The sequence below is a fragment of the Pipistrellus hanaki genome (genome assembly GCF_964339955.1).
Source record: "Pipistrellus hanaki genome assembly, chromosome: 2".
Taxonomy (NCBI): domain Eukaryota; kingdom Metazoa; phylum Chordata; class Mammalia; order Chiroptera; family Vespertilionidae; genus Pipistrellus; species Pipistrellus hanaki.
The window spans coordinates 132396877-132416253 of NC_140504.1; the positions used below are offsets into that span (position 1 = coordinate 132396877).

General features: G+C 42.6%; 2 pseudogenes across 2 annotated transcripts in view; both read left to right on the forward strand.

Annotated features, from left to right (window-relative positions):
* The window catches only part of LOC311617167 (protein BRICK1-like), a 40735-nt pseudogene extending 21772 nt beyond the window's left edge, over window positions 1–18963 (forward strand). The window contains exon 2 of the transcript XR_014797035.1: window positions 14045–18963. The product of XR_014797035.1 is annotated as a protein BRICK1-like (transcript). The remainder of the gene's footprint in view (window positions 1–14044) is intronic.
* On the forward strand, window positions 12983–18963 carry LOC311617159 (homeobox protein NANOG-like; annotated as a pseudogene). The gene is made up of 3 exons: window positions 12983–13341; window positions 13583–13828; window positions 14910–18963. The product of its transcript is annotated as a homeobox protein NANOG-like (transcript).
* Window positions 18964–19377: the final 414 nt, after the last annotated feature.

Sequence of the window (19377 nt, forward strand, 5' to 3'; positions counted from 1 at the left end):
TTAAATACTGTGACTGATCTCCTACTAAACTGCTTTCTCTAAAAGAGAAAGATATTGTATAGGTTGTATTAAAAACCAGGTTAATTGTTTCTGGTAAAACCAATCAGACTAATGTCCTTAGAAGCTCCTTCTTTTCCCATAGGCAAGATTGTTCCTGTATCATGCGTTAACATTTGTCATTTACTCTGGTTCCTAGATCCATCTTTGGCCTAAACACTGCCTTAGTTCTCTTCTTTGTTCCAAATTCCATAACCTAAAGCTTACTTCATCCTGTTCATAATCCACGAAGAGAATTTAGCTACCTGGCTAAACCCTGCCTCAGCGCTACACAGTAAGGAATTTATTCCCTCAACATCAGAAAAATGCCTAATACAGTATCACAATACTGGATTCTTTTCTCTAGAGGACATAAAGATCCCTAAAACAATAAATCCAAATAACTTTTCTTACATTATTTGCAATATAACTGAATTATAGATAAGAAGATTTGAGGGCAAGTTCAGTAAATTCCTCAGTCCTGAATGCTTTTAATTAAAGTATGAATGGTATTTTTCTTCCCTAAACTAGATTTAAATAGAAGTCTTCAAACAAATCATTATAGACACAGCATTCTAAATTCACTACATTTTATTCCTAGCTGCTCACATGTTTTATACACATAAACAGTCACAATCACAGTGCCTCCTTTGCAGGGTTGAGGTGGAATTTACCTTAGATTGGAGGTTGGTTCACAGGAACTGTTTCTAGAAGTGTGATAGTGGAGACAAGGCAACCAGGACTGTAATTTCAATATAATCACTAAAGGTCCATTTCCAAGAGTCTTCTTCTTTTCTTTAACCAAATTCTAAAAATTGCAACCATCATGTTCTCTTACTCAGGGCTTTCTCCTTGGCTCCTGTGTTCTGTCCAGACTCCAGGCTACATCAGGTCTGAATAAAATATGACCAGCATCAACTCTGCTATAAAATATATTATTTTACTCCTATCACTTTGATATTCCTTTTTTTGGTAGGATATTTAATAAGCTTGATTATATATGTACATAGTATATATTTTTTAAATCAAGCTTATATAAATTATGTATTTACTTTGTTCTTTGGGTAGGATTTTATATTCAGCTATTAACTTCCCACATGACACAAACCTTCTTAGAAGCACTATAGAATGTCCATGCCAATGTCAGTCTATTAGAGCAGACTCAGCTTCTCACAGTGAATTTTTTAGCTACAGTAAATGAGATGAGCTGCTTTCCCCTTACTGTCCAAAGATGGACAGTGTTATTTATTTATTTATTTATTTATTTATTTATTTATTTAGTGTGTGTATCTATGTAACCAGCCGATTCTATGAACCAATAATGTAAAATCAAGACAATCTTTTGCACCATTATATTTTTTCTCTATATATTATTTAATCTATATAACAACCACATGAGACAGTATTTTACAGATAGAGGAACAAGTTTTGAAGAACTATGTGATTTGCTCCAGTGGCAGAGAGAGACTTTGAACCCAAAGTTTTTTAGCTTCAGTGTTCATGGACTTTCCTCTGTGCCATGAATTAAGACAGAAGTACCAAGGGCTTCTTCAGTATAAATGAATTAATCCAGTTGGGGGAACCTGGGCAACTCTTTTAAAAAAGCAAATTTAGGTCTGTCCTTTTGAAGAATTGAACAAGGTGACAACGGGGAAGAAGAAAACATTCTTGGTAGAGGACAAGAGAGAGGGAAGCATAAAGCATACGTGGAGAGCAATGAGTGGTTTGGGGCTACAGAATTCAGGGGACAAGAAATCACTCCCAGACAAAGCTCAGTGAGGTCAGCAATGGGTTCTGCTTGCCATGTGAATATTTGTTGAATAAATTGACTGAAGAAAAGTCTGAAATCATGCCTGGGGTCAAGGTTTAAAGGGCTGGGTGTGAACTTCATTACATTCTCTACAGAAAGTCAATATGGCATATTGACAATATCCACTTGACACTTTCATTCATGCAGAGTCCAAATTGCTGTTTTTCTCCTACAACAATGTTTTATGAAGCCTAATCCTATGCTTAATGTTTTCCCCCTGTGAGTTAAGTATCTTAATGGGATTTGGTTTTGCAAAGATAAACCAAAAACTGAGCTTGTGAAAGCATTTAAGAAATGGAATTGCTCTTCAAAGCAGAACATTTGGAGTTCATCAGACAATCCAGAAAGGAAGGGATAGGGATGATGAGGAGGAATAAGAAGAGTAAGGAAAAGAGCGAAACAGCAAGGTAATGGTGCTATGTAGGGTAGAGTGGGGGCTCCAAGAACTTGTAGGAACAGAAATGGCTACTTTTCAATATCTTTTAAAAAATTATTATTCCCCCAGTGAAGCCACCATCACCATTTCCAGTTTCCACCAAAGCAACGGTAGGTAATAGATAAATGACATGAATTGTCTCAAGTCATTCACAACCTATTGTTCAATAGTGGCTCAGAAAATGAAGTGACCCACCCAGGATGAGAGAGTGGTGAGTAGTGGTTTCAGTGAGATGCTCAGGCTTTTTTTCCCTCGAACTTGACAGTAACGCTGAGGAGGGCACCAGACTTGCCTTAAATTGTGAAACAGAGATTTAAGCATATTTTAGTAGGGCAAGTGTCACATAGGAAAAAGGTTTGCAAATATAGAACCAAAGGCAAATAATTTATCAGAGCACATCTACTAAAAGAAAATTTTAGGATGAATCCAAGATGGCTGCACAGGTAAACACCTAGCCGCAGCCGCACACAACAATTTCAATAAAATACAACTAAAATATAAAATGGACATTACCCAGAACTACAGGAAAGTCGACTGACTGGAAATTCTACAACGAGAAGCAAGGAGAAAACCAGAAGGAAGCGCGGAGGAGCTGTAAAAGCCTAAGGTATGGAGACACGCGGCGCGCATGGAGAGGACGGAGCCGGAGAGGAGGGAGGCTGATTGCCTGGCTGGCGTTCCCTAGCAGGAAGGAGATAAAAGCTCCCACTGTGCTGGGCCCCAGTTCCGACTGCTCTGAACCCCAGTTCTAGGCCAGACCCCGGGGACCCAGGCTCAAACAGAGGAAGCTGGGCTGTAAGGCGGAACCCCGGGGGAGCGGCAAAAGGAGGTCCCAGAGGTGCGCACATTGCACGCAGAGAAGGGACGGTTGGCTGTGCCACGGGATTGCCCTGGCGGGAAGGAGACAGGGGCTCCAGACTGCTCTGAAGGCCACCTCCAACTCCACTTCCAACTGAACTGAACCCCAATACTGGACTCATTGGGGGAGAGCATAGACTGTTTGGTAGCAGGCGAAATCGAGGGCACCTTTCTCTCAGAGACGCTTGCATTGAGTACTGAAGGACCCTGAGACTCAGGAACCGCATAGGGCGGGGCTGATGGAAGCCAAAGCTGTAGGCTCCACCCTGACCCCCCCCCCCCCCCCAATCAGGGAAGCTGCAAAAATGCCGAGAAGAAATAGATCACAAACGAAAGAAATGGAGGACAAAAAGCAACTGGATATAGAGTTCAAATCTATGCTTATAAGGTTTTTCAAGAATTTCCTAGAAAAGATCGATAAGACCTATGAGGATATGAAAAAGGATCAACTAGAATTAATAAGGAATCAACAAGAAATGATAAGGGATCAACAAGAAATAAAGAATACATTGTCTGAAATAAAAAATATTATACAGAGTCCTAAAAACAGAAGGGAAGATCGCAAGAATCAAGTCAAAGATTTGGAACATAAAGAGCCAGAAGACACTCCTCCACAGAAGCTAGAAGGCAAGAGAATCCAGAAAATTGAAGATAATATAAGAAACCTCTGGGACAACTTCAAGCGAACCAACATCAGAATTATGGGGGTCCCAGAAGATGAGAGAGAGCAAGATATCGAAAACATACTGAAAGAAATAGTGACAGAAAACTTCCCCCACCTGATGAAGGAATTAGACTTACAAGTCCAGGAAGCGCACAGAACTCCAAACAAAAGGAATCCAAAGAGGACCACACCAAGACAAATCATAATTAAAATTCCAAAAGCAAAAGACAAAGAGAGAATATTAAAAGCAGCAAGAGCAAAGCAGGTAGTTACCTATAAAGGAGCACCTATACGATTGTCAGCTGATTTCTCAACAGAAACCATGCAGGCCAGACGGGAATGGCAAGAAATATTCAAGGTGATGAATAGTAAGAACCTACAGCCAAAGATAATCTATCCAGCAAAGCTATCACTTAGAATCAAAGGTCACATAAAGAGCTTCACTAATAAAAAAAAAGCTAAAGGAGTTCATCACCACCAAACCAGAATTATATGAATTGCTGAAGGGGGTTCTTTTAGAAGAGAAAGTAAATAAAGATAAAAATTATGAACAACAAATACGTAACTATCAAGTGAATCTAAAAACCAAGGAAATTAAAAAAAAAATCTGATGAACAATATTAACTGTTGAATATAATAGAATCAGAGGTATGGAAGGGGAGTGAACTGATGATTCTTGGGGAAAAGGGGAGAGGGGGATGTGGGAAGAGACTGAACATAAACTGTGCACCTATGGATGAGGACAATGGGGGGTGGGGAAAGGGCAGAGGGTGGGATGGGAACCTGGTGGAGGAGAGCAATGGGGGGGGGGAAGGAACATTTGTAATAATATGAACAATAAAAATTTATTTTAAAAAATAATAAAAAAATAAAAAGAAAATGTTAGAACTAATTAAACTTCTTATGGCAACTCAAAACAGCCATTATAGTTTCTCTGAGAAACTTAACTTTAAAGATTAAATCTTTAAAAGATTTAATGAATAAAAAAATATTATTGAAAATCTTAATTGTTTCAGTGAATTTCTTGCTTGATCAAATATTCAGTGGACTGCTTAGAAAACCCAAATAGTTATATTTATAATCCTCATAATGGCCCCCAAAGGATTCAGAAAATATAAAAAATTTATTATGGTATCTCTTAGCATTTTGATTGCCTTTGTTGAATAGATCATTTTCTGACCTATAATATAGTTTTTATTTATTCGTATTTTCTGTTCTACTGGATAAAGTACAGCTTTGCATTCCTTAAAACCGCTTTGTATGTAGTAAGTGATGAATATGTGCTGAATTAAACTGACAATCTTCCCATTACCAATCACATGTAATAGAAGAGAATAAAACCTAACTTGTCTTAGTAATCTAACATTTGCTTTGAAAAAAGTAAGAATGTGTTTATGAGACTTTAAGACTTTTATTACAAAATTAAAACATAATTTAGGATCAGCTAGGTTGATATAACCCCTTTCTTCTAAGAAGCTCATTGGTCCCTATGGCTTTCAAGGCCACCATCTAAGTTATAGATGATCATTGCTGGTCCACAAAGACTTCTGTCCATCCCCTGGGCCAGAGACAGATGTTTTGCTTAGGAGGAAGAAGTGGCTCTATGAAAGAGAGAGAGAAAGAGAAAGAGGGAGGGAGAGAGAGAGAGAGAAAGAGAGAGGGGGAGAGAGAGAGATTGTTTATAAAAAAGTAACTTATTCTAAAAATTTGAAAATGAATAACCTCTGTAAACATTTTGGTAAATATTCTTTCAGTCTTTTATTTTGGAACCTTTTTTCATAGTTATGATTATACATTATACATTCTGTTGATATTGTGTGTGTGTGTGTGTGTGTGTGTGTGTGTGTATGCATGCAGGTGTATGTGTGTTTCCCCACTGATTATGCAAATTTCAAGCCAAGTCCTAGTGACATAGATAGACATCTTCTGTCATTTTTTGCATCATGGGTGATGATTGATGGAAGATTCACAACTTAGAGGTAGGGGCTCTGAAATGTGAAGTTCTTTGGAAGATTAGTTACAAATATTTTCCATGGTCAGGAAAATAGAATTTGTCCATGTATGAGACAATGACTTATACATACAAAGTATCTTTGAGGCATCAAGTGCATGACAAAGGAATGTTGACAGGTGGCTAGGGGTGGGTGAGTGTGGCTACCATCAGGTGATAAGTGCTTTGTGTAGGAGCATGTTTATAGTTCTCTGACCTCTTTCCTCTTAACTGCTCCACTTTAAGTGTGGTCTTTTGCTGTTTGCTCTCTTTCCTTCTTCTTAACTCGCTCGCTCTCCTGGAGTCCCCTCAGGTGTTGTAAAATCAAAGTTCTTATTCCAGTCCATGATTATATTTTATTTGCTCAAGGCTCCTTCTAAACTTCCTGGAATGCCCATTCCAAGAGGATCTCCTTTGTTCCCCAACACTCACCTTGAAGTATGTCCACTTGCCCTTTTCCTGGGTTAAAAGTATGCCCCAGTGCTCCACTTTGGAATAAGCTTCCTGTGATTTCAGGAAGAATAAGATTCGATCTGCCCAGATCTGGTTCCTACTGCATAAAATCTCAGCTCTCGGGGTGGGGTGGAGGGTGGGGTTGGTGTTTCACCGCTGTGGCTACCACTCTGCTTCCTGTTCCTGGCTGCCTTCCAAGTCATCCACAGTGACCACCATTTTCTTTTCACTAAGTTCAGCCTCTGAGCAACTCACCTGGTCCTCACGTGGTCCCTGCCTTTTAAAGCCAATAGGTCCTCTGCTCCTATCTCCCATCTACTGTGGACTTTGGACACTCCCCAGGCTTTCTGCTCTAATTTTGTTCAGCACTGCCTTCCCTAAGGGCTCCAAGCAGCCACTCGCACCTAAGAATGGTTGTCTGCATTGAGTGGGAAATACCTCTGATTGAGAAAGCCTCTTCTCTCGCTCTGCTGGGCTCCTAGAATCTTCCTGGTACACCTGAGACTGCTGGGCCTGGGGAGCAGAATAAATCCCACAATACTCCTGAGCTGTTTTAAGATACTGTCCTTCATCGCAGAAACACCCACAGTCATGCAGGGATTGGCATCTGTTTTAAGTGAAAGGTCAGTTTCAGAAACCGATTAAAAATGATGGAGTTAAGGGCAATAACACTTAGGATAAAAAATGTATGTGTTAACTGCCATTTACTGAGTATCCAGAATGGGTCATGTTCTTTACATATGTTATTTCATTTTATTATCACAGAAAATATGGGGAAATAGATATTATTATCCTAATCAAGGTGAGCAGAAGCTGAGAAGACTGAGTGACTTTCCCAAAAGTTCATGGCTGGTTAATGGCAAAACTGACACTCACATCAGGCCTGACTGACTTTAAACCCCTGGCTCTTAGTCACCAGGTGACCAGCCTCCCACAGAGAAAACACTGAGTTCCACTTCGCTGACATGAGAGCACGGGCCACATTATAGGGCATTTGGAATTTCTCCGAATCCGTCAATGATTTACAGGGCCCAACTACATGCAAAGTCCATTGGCAAGTACAGAGAAGGATGTGCCAAAGGACAATGCAGCCCTTGCCCTGAAGGTGGAGAGATGACATCAAACTGAGTGCTGAATAAAAATGCAAGAGGTAAGGGACAGTAGGGACGGTGCCAGAGATGCCACAGGTAACACCTGAGGGAATTTACCATGTACCAGATCCTGTTCTGTAAAAATTTTTTATTGTGGTATAATATACCTTTTAGCCTTTTCATGATATACTGTACATGAAAAAAATTACCATTTTAACCATTTAAGTGTATATTTTAATGGCATTAAATACACTTACATTACCATGCAACTATCACCACTATCCATCCTCAGAACTTTTTCATCATCCCAAACTCTATATCCAATAAGCAATACTCCCCATTCCCTTCTTCTCCCAACTCCTGGGAACCACTGCTCTACTTTCTGTCTCTGTGTATTTTACTCTGTGTATTTAGCTCCCATAAGTGGAATCATGCAATATTTGTCCTTTTGTGACTGGCTTCTTTCACTTAGCATAATGTCTCAAAGTTGAGAGAGATCCAAGATGGCTGCTCAGGTAGACACCTAACCGCAGCAGCACACAACAATTTCAATTGAATACAACTAAAATGTAGAGTGGACATTGCCCAGAGCTACAGGTAGTCGACTGACTGAAAACTCTACAACAAGAAGGAAAGAGAAAACCAGAAGGAAAATCAGAGGAGCTGAAAAAAGCCTAAGGTACGGAGACATGCTGCACGCCCGCACGCGCGCGTGCAGAGAGGGTGCAGCTGGAGAGGAGGAGAAGGCTGGGTGCCTGCCTGGCGTTCCTTAGAAGGAAGGAAATAAAACCCCCAGCCTGGGCTGAACCCCCGAATCGGCAGCGCTGAGCCCCAGTAATGGGCCAGACCCTGGGGACCCAGGCTCGGGCAGGGGGAGATGGGGCTGTGAGGCGGAATCCCAGGGGAGCAGCGAAAAGCCGAGCCCCCGGAGTTGCGCACATTGCCCACAGAGGACAGAATGTTGACTCTGATGCTGTATTGCCCTGGCGGGAAGAAACAAAGCCTCCGGCGGTGCTGAGCCCCACTCCTGACCGCCCCGAACTCCAGTTCTGGGCCAATCCCTGGGGACCCAAGCTCAAGCAGAGGGAGACGGGGCTGTGAGGTGGAGTCTTGGGAGAGCGGTGAAAGGCCGAGCCCCCGGAGTCGTGCACATTGCTTGCAAGGGAAGGAATGTTGACTCTGATGCAGGATTGCACTGGAGAGAAGGAAACAAGAGCAGCCGGCTCAGGCAGGGGGAGATGGGGCTGTGTGGCGGAATCCCAGGGGAGCGGCGAAAAGCGGAGCCCCCGGAGTCACGCACATTGCACGCAGAGGACAGTCTGTTGACTCTGATGCTAGACGCCCCTAGCGGGAAGGAGAAAAAAGCTCCAGACTGGAGGAACGCGACGAGGAGCAGGAGCCCCTGCCGGACACCGGCCAGCCAGGCTCCAGCAAGGAACCGGGCGATGGGGCCCCCAGGGGGGGTGCCCCTGAGCCTTCGACCGCTGAGCACGGACAATGGAGCTGAGCCCGGGGGCTGCTTCCTGGGCGGCGGTGCCGACCCCGGCAACAGGCTGAAGCAGTGCAGGAGCCCGCGGAAAACAAAGGGGTGCCACAGGCCAACCTGCTGAGCTTCCAGGACAAGGAGGAAGAAACCAAAGAAGTTCTCAATGTGAAGAAATCAAGGAAGAGCAAAAGATAGTAAAATTACTTAAGAAAAAACACAAAGAAGATCTTGAAAAATCAAAGACTAAGTCAGAACTCAACTCAGCAGCCAACATTGCAACATAAATGCATTTTTTTAAATAAAAAAAAAAGGACAGAATGTTGGAACGGCGGTGGCCAGGCCTAGAGTGGCCAGGCACAAGGCAGTGGCAGCCAGGCCTGGAGCAGCAACAGCCAGGCCCCAGAGCAGCAGCAGACAGAACCAGAGCAGCAACAGCCAGGCCTGGAGCAGCCAGACCTGGGGCAGTGGCAGCCAGGCCTGAGGCGGAGGCAGCCAAGCCCAGGGTGGCCAGTCCAGGAATACCCAGACCCAGAGTGGCCGGGCCCGGAGAAGCCGGACCCAGAGCAGCCGGGTCGGGAGCAGCCAGGCCCAGAACAGCAGTAGCCAAGCCCGGAGCATCCAGGCCGGGAGCGGCCAGGCTCGGAGCAGAGGCTGCCAGACTGGGAGCGGCCAGGCCCGGAGCAGCCGGGTCGGGTGTGGCCAGGCCCGGAGCAGCAGCTGCCAGGCTGGGAGTGGCCAGGCCCGGAGTGGCCGGGCCCGGAGCAGCCGGGCCCAGAGCAGCCGGGCCCAGAGCAGCCAGGTCGGGTGCGGCCAGGCCCGGAGCAGCGGCTGCCAGGCTGGGAGCGGCCAGGCCCGGAGCAGCCAGGCCCAGAGCAGCCGGGTTGGGTGTGGCCAGGCCCGGAACAGCAGCAGCCAAGCCCGGAGCAACCAGGTCGGGAGCAGCAGTGGCCAGACCCGGAGCAGCTGGTTGTGGAATGGACCAGAGCAACAGAGGCCAGGCCCGGAGCAGCCAGGCCCAGAACAGCTCGCTCCTCACCTGCCCCCGCCCCAAGGCTGCCTCTCAGACAGGGCTGGAAACTTTTGCGGGAACTTGAGGGTCTGCTGGATCAAGTGATGAAGGCTTGGATCTGGATGTGTTGAGTTAGTATAGCGCTGGGATGTTGATCTGTGAGTGCCTTGTGTGGGGCCTGGATGAGGTTGGTTGACCTATTTGGAAATGTCTTTTGTGTGAAGTGTATCTTTGGGCATGTGGAGGTATTATTGATATGAGAAAATGCTAAGTAACTGATTTACTATCTGAAAAGGGATTTACTATCAGGGAAAGGGAGGGAGAAAGAGACTGAACATAAACTGTGCACCTATGGATGAGGACAATGGGGGAGGGGAAGGGGGCGGAGGGTGGGGTGGGAACCTGGTGGAGGGGGGAAGAAATGAGGAACCTTTGTAATAATATGAACAATAAAGATAGTTTTTTAAAAAAATAATAATGTCTCAAAGTTCATCCATGTTGTAGCATGTGTCAGAATTGCATTCCTTGCTAAGGCCAAATAATATTCCATTATATGTAACTATGACATTTTATCTGTCCGTTCATCTGCTGATGGACATTTGGATTATTCCAGGCAGTTTATTAAGAATTAGATTATGAGGTTATTATTATCCTCTCCATTTTCAGATGAAGAAATAGAAGCTGAGATAAGTGAAAGAATTTGCAAGTAAGTGGTGAATTTGAATCCAGAGGCCTGAGTTAAAGAGCCTGAAGTCTTAACCATTATGCTCTGCTGGCCCTGTGTTTTCTAGTGAGAGGCTCAGGTGACTAACTTCTGTACATGTAGGGGTGAGGAAATCGCACAGATGGGTTTGGGAAGGGAGCGCTTCATGGCAGCTGTGGCTCTGGCTCTGAGGCTTAGGGGAAGTGAGAGATTTAAATAAACAGTGTGCCATCAGAGCTGAGGAGCAAAAGGGCAGGGACAGGATTTGCTTTGGGAAAAGGTTATGTAAGTGCCTGCAAGACTGGCCATTTTCCACAAGGGAGATGATGTGCCAAGCAAAATACCTGCAGAAAATGGAAGGCAAGCAGCAGCTGCCCACAGCCTGCTTATCAGGACACAGTCTGGTCAGGGCATGTCCTTACACTCAGCCATTGGGTACAGCGATTAAAAGGGTTTTGAAAACTGAATATGCATTTTCCCAAAAACCTGTAGTAAACTTTTAAAATCAAATGACATTTTAGGTGCCCTAGAAGGACTGGCTACTTAAAGAAACGTATTTCTTTTTCATGTAGCATGGATTACAGGTTGTTTCTTCACTTTCTATTTCACCATCTGGAGATAATCCCTCTTTTCACTGTTTTATCTCATGTCTTTCTGATGATGAAGTGTGAGTGGGTGAGGACAGAATGAGAAGTTAAGAATTAACTTTAGAGCCACTGGTGTTTAAATGGAAGCTCTCTGAGACTTTAAGATTGTGAGCTCTTTGAAAGCAAAAACTTTGTCTCCTTTACCTGTGCATCCCTTGGAGCCCAGCACAGAGTAATCATCCAAAACTTTGAAATTATGGTCTCTAGGATGGCGTGGGACCTAAAGGCAGGGGCTGCATGGGGCGAAGAGGAAACATTTTCAAATGTTCTGGCATCAGCATCCTTACTTTAATAGTGGAAATCATAATGCTGTTATTAAGAATAAAGCTATCTGTTTATTTCTCTTTTCTATTTCAGCCCATGACGTCTCAGCTTAGATGTCCACCCACCTATTGAGAAACCCTTGCCCCAGTCCAACAGAGCTGGTGTTGTACAGCCAAACTCCCAGCTTGTAAGTTCCTAAAGGGATAATACTTTGGCAATTACATCAAAAGAAGGTTAATGGCCAACTACTACTATACCAAGTCTGCATATGATGTACTCAGCAAAGTCAGGCAAAATATTATGGGATAGGCCCTAGTCAGGTAGCATCATCCCAAAACACCAAGGTTGGGGGTTTGATCCCCAACCAGGGAACAAGAAATGAAAACATAAATAAGTGGAACAACAAATCTTTCTTCTCTCTCTCTCTCTCTCTCTCTCTCTCTCTCTCTCTCTCTCTCTCTCTCTCTCTCTCTCTTCCTCTCTGTCTAAAATCAATCAATAAATAAATAAATAATGTTTTTAAATACCATTGGATAGAGGACATGAAGAGTTCTTATTTGATGGGAGTAGAGTTTCAGTTTGGAATGATGAAAAGTTCTGAAGATGGATAGATAGTTTCACCACCATATGAGTATACTTAACATGGTACATTTTAGCCCTGGCCAGTGTGGCTCAGTTGGTTTGGTGTTTTCCAGTGCACAGAAAGGTTGCTGGTTGACTCATGGTGCATACCCAGGTTGCAGGCTCAATCCTTAATAGGGGGTGTTTTGCTCTCACATAAATGTTTCTCTCTCTCTTCCCCGCTCTCTAAAACTCGATAAAAGTATTTTTAAAATAAAATAAAATGGTACATTTTATGCTGTCTTTTTTTTTTTCTTAAATAAATTTTATTGATTTTTACAGAGAGGAAGGGAGAGAGATAGAGAGCTAGAAACATCTATGAGAGAGAAACATCGACCAGCTGCCTCTTGCACACCCTCCTACTGGGGATGTGCCCGCAACCAATGTACATGTCCTTGACCGGAATCGAACCTGGGACCTTTCAGTCTGCAGACCGACGCTCTATCACTGAGCCAAACCGGTTTCGGCTTATGTTGTCTTTTTAACGTATTAAAAATTACTTTAGCCTGGCTGGTGTAAGTCAGTGATTGAGCATCAACCTGTGAACCAAGAGATCATGGTTTTCCCATGGTTTGATTGCCTGAGTTGTGAGCTCAATCCCTGGTAGGAGGTATGCAGGAGGCAGCCAATCACTGACACTCTCTCATTGATGTTCTCTCTCTCTCTCTCTCTCTCTCTCTCTCTCTCTCTCTCTCTCTCTCTCTCTCTCTCTCTCTCTCTCTCTGAAATGAATTTAAAAAAATACTTTAGGCCGAAACCGGTTTGGCTCAGCGGTAGAGCGTCGGTCTGCGGACTGAAAGGTCCCAGGTTCGATTCTGGTCAAGGGCATGTACATTGGTTGCGGGCACATCCCCAGTAGGAGAGTGTGCAAGAGGCAGCTGGTCGATGTTTCTCTCTCATCGATGTTTCTAGCTCTCTATCTCTCTCCCTTCCTCTCTGTAAAAAATCAATAAAATATATTTTAAAAAAATAAAATAAAATAAAAAAATACTTTAGGATGCCCATAATAACATTATATTTTCTGAATTCTTTTGGGGTCATAATCTGGATTACAAATATAACATTTTGGGCTATAAAAACTTTATCAAGGGTATTTTATGAGCTGATTGGAGCTCAGAAAGATGAAATGGGAGCTTTGGCAAAATTGGCTGGTTGGCACCTGTTACTGCAAAGCAGCATGAGGGTGGATTTGGCTTGTCCCCAAAGCCTGCCCTGTCCCAAAGCATCCAATTCTAAGGAGCCTTCACCAGTGCCTGAGATTTATGAGCCTGAAGACAACGATGCAGTTTGGCCAGGTATGGCCCAGGGGTTGAGTGTCAACCTATGAACCAGGAGATCATGTTTTCATTCCTGGTGAGGGTACATACCTGGGTTGTGGGCTCCATCCCCAGCAGGGGGCATGCAGGAGGCAGTTGATCAATGATTCTTTCTCATCCTTGATGTTTCTCTCTCTCTCCTTTTCCCTTCCTCTCTGAAATCAATAGAAAATATATTTTTTAAAAGAGAAGAAAAAGAGGAACTATGTTACCTTCCAAATGTCATCTGCCAAGACATCCATATGAAGACTGTCTCTCCTCTCCCTTCCTCCATGGATCTGCTTATTCAGAGCAGCCCTGATTCTCCCACCAGTCCCAGTGGGATACCACCCACTTCTGTAGAACAGAACAATGAGGAAGGAGGAGGTCAAGAAATGGGAGATCAGAACTGTTTTCTCACAGACCCAGCTATGTGTACTTAGTGGGAGATTTGAGAGACAGAAATGTCTCAGCCTCATGCTGCCTTGTTGGGTGTTGTCCCATGCACAGAAAGGTTGCCTGTTTGATTCCTGGTCAGAGCACATGCCCAGATTGCAGGCTTAATCTCTGGTAAAGGGCATGTAAGAGGTAGCTTGCTCTTACATCTATGCTTCTCTCTCTTCCTCTCTCTTTAAATTCAATTAAAAAATATGTTTTTTTAAAATACTGTAAATATCTCAGACTTCCTCAGGCAGCAGCCATGGCGGGGCAAGAGGATCCTGTGCAGCGGGAAATTCACCCTGACTGGGCAACCTGGGAGTATTGTTGAAATCACCACCAACAGCGTCAAGAAAATCTCGAACTTTCTCAACTCGTTCGATATGTCTTGTAGTTCAAGATGTGAAACACTAAATTGACAGCTCTTTGACGGAGAATGGAGTACATTGAAGCAAGGGTGACACAAGGTGAGACCCTCACCTAGAACTGTGCCAGGCTACTGCTGGGAAGTTGTTCACAGAACACGGACCTACATGGGAAAGGTCCCCGCAGCCTTCCACTCCCTCTCTCTCCTTAAAGAGCAACAGGACTTATTCTCTTTTTTCTTTCTTCAAAAACATGGCCTTTGGGCAGTGTGATATGGCATGTGGGGAGAAGTCCAGGGGAACTCTTGAAAACATTAGGCATTTTACCTTTTCAGTAACAGTTTGTAGAACTACTTGTCAATGTACTAGTATTTGAGGTGCTCAGAGCCAAAAGCCTGGGCCTCTTTATTAAGGTCTTTCCACCTCTCTCTCTCAGATTTTCCTTACAGTTCTCATTACCTCTTCATTGATTCTATAAACAGTTTGTTTTTTTCTCCCTACCTTTGTTGGGAGGTAGCAGACAGTCCCGGCTGAGAGACTCATGCCCTGGCAAGGTGGCTGCCAGAGAATGTTGTTGCTAATCCACCAGTTTTTGTCCTTCAGGGAGGTCAAGGTCAGGTCCCCACTTGGCTTAAAGAGATATTTTCAGATTTCTCTTTCTGTCAATTGGGGTGTTTGCCTCTGATATTTCCCTACTAAATTCCTTAACATTAAAAGGGGGGAGGGGGGGCAGGGAGGACTAGTATCTCATCCTCCAGCAGATGCAACAACTTTCCAACATTCTGAACCTTAGCTACACATAGATTAAGACCTAGGTTCCAGAACCAGAGAATGAAATGCAAGAGGTGGCAGAAATACAACTGGCCAAAGAATGGCAACCGTGTGATTCAGACGAGCTCAGCAACCAGAGTACGTGGGCCTCTTCCTGCCACCAGGGAGGCCCAGGGAACCTTTTAGAAAACTTTCAATGTGGAGCAACCCGGCCCGCAGTAACCTAACCTGGAGCCACCATTCCTGGAATAGCCCTTCTTGGGCCTACCGCTCCTGGAGTAGGAAGACCTGGTGCTCCCAAGACTGCAATACCCAGGCTCAGAACAACCAGGCCTGAAACAATCAGTTCTGTAGTTATGGAGGAGGATCCCTGCAGCCCCAGATCTGGTTCCAACAAAATCCTGTCAGTGATTTGGACCTACCTTGGATGCAATACTGCAAACCCTTAAGTATTGTAGTAACCGGCAAACCATGGATTTATTCCAAGATTACTCCATGAACATAAAGCCAAGAACACAGTGGGTATGCTACCCTTGATCTTAGCCAAAAGGCTGAGAAGCAATGACAATGAGTTTCTTATTCCATCTCAATTTGGGCAGTGGCTGTATTACCTCTCCTAGGATTTTTCTGTGTATCTATGCCTTGACATGCTATGTCTCATTATGCTTATTATGCCAATTGGAGGAGTGGGGTTGGGGATATGGCTGGAGACTAATCAAAGAGGCTTCTGTAGCCTTGCTGCTGTGGACAAATGATAAAGATGTCTCTGGCTATAGATGATTAGATATAATGCTATTTTGGTTAACTCTAGGATCTAGAACCTTAACCTCAAGAATAGAAATAAAATTACTTTTAAGTGTTATTCACATTTTCTGGGATTGGGAGGCCTGTTAAAAACTTCAGTTCAGCGTAGGAGGTCACAGTTCGATTCCCAGTCAGGGCACAAGCCTGCGATTTGGGCTCAATCTTCAGTGTGGGGCATGCAGGAGGCATGTGATCAATGATTGTCACTCATCATTGATGTTTCTATCTCTACCTCTCCCTCTCCCTTCCTCTCTGAACTCAAAAAAATATATATGAAAAACAAACAAAACTCAGTTCAGGTGACCAGTTGAGCTGTAACATGCTTTGCTGATTTCTTCTGCCCTGTTGCTATTTTACTACAACACTAATGTGTTTATTACCCAAGTATTTATAAAAGATGTGTTTTTATTTTTTTATTTTGTTCTATCATGATAATAATACCAGTTTGGCCAGTTGGTTTACAAGTTTAAATACAAATAAATAAAACTTCTATTTTACTGCTTAAAAAAACAACGATGAAATGAGACTTCCTCTCTCAATCTCTTTCCCTTCTCTCACCCTTCCATTCTCCTACTCCCTTGTTTTTAAATTATACTCTGATTGGGAAATAGTGAAATAAGGTTTTTAACACAGTAAATGTGGACACTGAAAGGAAGCACACACAACAGCCAGGATGCAGTAATTGTCAGGGTGACAAAGGCTTTTGTGCAGTTAGTTGATGTAGGAATGTGACACCTGAAAACAGTTTAAACTCATCTCTTAAAGAATGTTATAATAAACTAGAGGCCCGGTGCATAAAAATGCATGCATTCCAGTGGAGGGAATGAGGGTATTCCTCAGCTGAACCTGCGTCCTGTCCCAGCCCAGGACTCCTCAGGGGATGTCCACCTGCTGGCGTAGGCCCCCTCCCTGGGGTATCAGGTCTAAGCTGGCAGTCAGACATCTCTCTGGCAGCCTGAAACCATTAGGGAATGTCCAACTGATGGCTTAGGTCTACTCCCTGCCACAGTCGGGCATCGTTAGCACAGCCTCAGAGGCAGAAGAGGCTCCCGCTACAGCCACTGCACTCGCAGCAGTCAGCCCGGCTTGTGGTTGAGCAGAGCTCCCCTGTGGGAGCGCACTGACCCCCCAGGGCCAGCTCCTGTGTTGAGCGTCTGCTCCCGGATGGTCAGTGCACATCATAGCAACTGGTTGTTCCTGGTCATTCTGCCCTTAGGGCCAATTTACATATTACCCTTTTATTATATAGGAGGAGAAAGCAAAAAAACAAACAAACCACAAAATCACAAAGATGGCACACTATACATGCACATTTATATTAAAGACATTTATTGTGTTATCGTGAAAATGAAGAAAATTACCCTATTGAAAGATGTTTGCACCTTGGGATTATACTTTTTTTTTTTAATGTAAGTGACAATATCCTCATGTAGTCAAGCAAGCATAGCTTAGTAGTTGAGTGTCAACCTATGAACCAGGAGGTCATAATGTGGGGCCTGCAGGAGGCAGCCAGTTGATGATTCTCTCTCATTTTGATGTTTCTCTCTCTCTCTCTCTCTCTCTCTCTCTCTCTCTCTCTCTCTCTCTCTCTCTCTCTCTCCCTTCATCTCTGAAATCAATAAAAATATTTTAAAAACATATATCCTTATGTAGAAAAGGTAGAGGAAGTCTGGAAAAGTTATGTAGTTAATATATAATTTATATATAATGTTACTTTTATTAGTTCCTGTTTGTTTTTAAATTGTAAGAGTTGAGTAAATCATTTCACATTTAAAAACTCATTTTAAGAGTTTTCATTAAAAAACTTGGCATTGACCTCATTTCAAGGTAATCATTACAAAAAATGACATTGGAGAACTTGGAGATGTCTATCATAAGAGAGTCTTTTTAGAGATTTCAGTCAGAAAATAACAATATTGAGAGGTATGACTTATCCAGTGAAGTAGGCACTTACTTGCCCTTTGTACCTTAAATGCTTGTCCTTCCCAGGTACCTGACAGAGTCATATCAGCCGTCACTCCGTGGAACAAAGTTCATGTCCTATTTTAACTAAGTCTTTCTTCACAGTTTGTATACTGAAACAAACACATGCACAAACATCAAAGCTACAAAATATGTGAAGCAAATACTGATAAGCTGCAAAGAGAAACAGATAGATATATCTGCAGTTCCAGTTAGAAACTTCAACGTTCCTCTACCAACAACTGACAGGACAAAGGGACAGAGAACTCAACAAGACCATCTTCCAACAAGATCTAATAAACATCTGCTCAATAATAGAACATATATTCTTTTCAAGTAACTGTGAAACATATCACAATATAACTATATCCTTTTTTTTTTTTTAGTTGAAATTACACACAAAAAAAGAGTCAAGATAGAAATCAGTAACAGAAAGTTAACAAGAACATCTTCAAACACTTGAAAACTAAGCAACATGGTTCTAAGTAATTCATAGGTCAAGAGAGAGAACCAAAATATACGTTGATTGGACTGAATGAAATGAAAGAACAAAATATCAAAATTTGTGGTTCATAACTCAAATAGTGCTGAGAGGGAAATGTATAGCACCAAGTTAGAATAAAGAAAAAGTCTCAACTCGGAAATTTAGACTTCTACATAAAGAACCTTAAAAAAAGGCCCTAGCTGGTTTGGCTCAGTGGAGAGTGTCAGCCTGCAGACTGAAGGGTCTCAGATTTGATTCCTGTCAAGGACACATGCCCCGGTTGTTGGGCATGCAGGAGGGGGCACATAGGAGGCAGTCAATCAATGATTCTCTCTCACCATTGATGTTTTTGTCTCTCTCTCCCTTCCTTTCTGAAATCAATTAAAATATATATTTAACGTACCTAAAAAAGAATACATTACAATAAAGGAAAAGTCTCAAATCAGAAACTTCTGCATCAAGAGCCTAAAAAAAGACATAATAAAGATTAAATCAGAAATCAATGACACTGAAAACAGAAAAGAAAAAAAGAAAAATCATGAAACAAAGAGCTGGTTCTTTTAAAAGACTATTAAAATTCACAAATATCTAGATAGACTGACAAAAAAATAAAAGGCACAAATTACCAATATCAAGAATAAAACAGGAGATGTCATTACAGATTCCATAGACATCAGAGGGGTAACAAGGACTAAGTTGACAACTTAAGTGAAATGGACCAATTCCTTAAAAAAAAAAAAAAAAGAAAGAAAGAAAGAAAGAAAGAAAGAAAGAAAGAAAGAGAGAGAGAAAGGAAGGAAGGAAGGAAGGAAGGAAGGAAGGAAGGAAGGAAGGAAGGAAGGAAGAATGAAAGAAAGAAAGAAAGAAAGAAAGAAAGAAAGAAAGAAAGAAAGAAAAGAAAGAAAGGAAAGAAAGAAAGAAAGAAAGAAAGAAAGAAAGAAAGAAAGAAAGAAAGAAAAGGGAAAAAAAAAAAGAGGCTACCACAAAATCAGTCAACATGAAATAAGAGCAATTGAATAATTGTATAAGTATTAAGGAAATTGAATTTGTAATCTTAAAACTCCCTAAAATGAAATAGCCAGGTGCATACAGTTTCACTGGAGAATTCTACCAAACAGTTAAAGAAGAATTAACACCAATTCTATGCAATCACTTCCAGAAAATACCGTGTTTCCCCGAAAATAAGATAT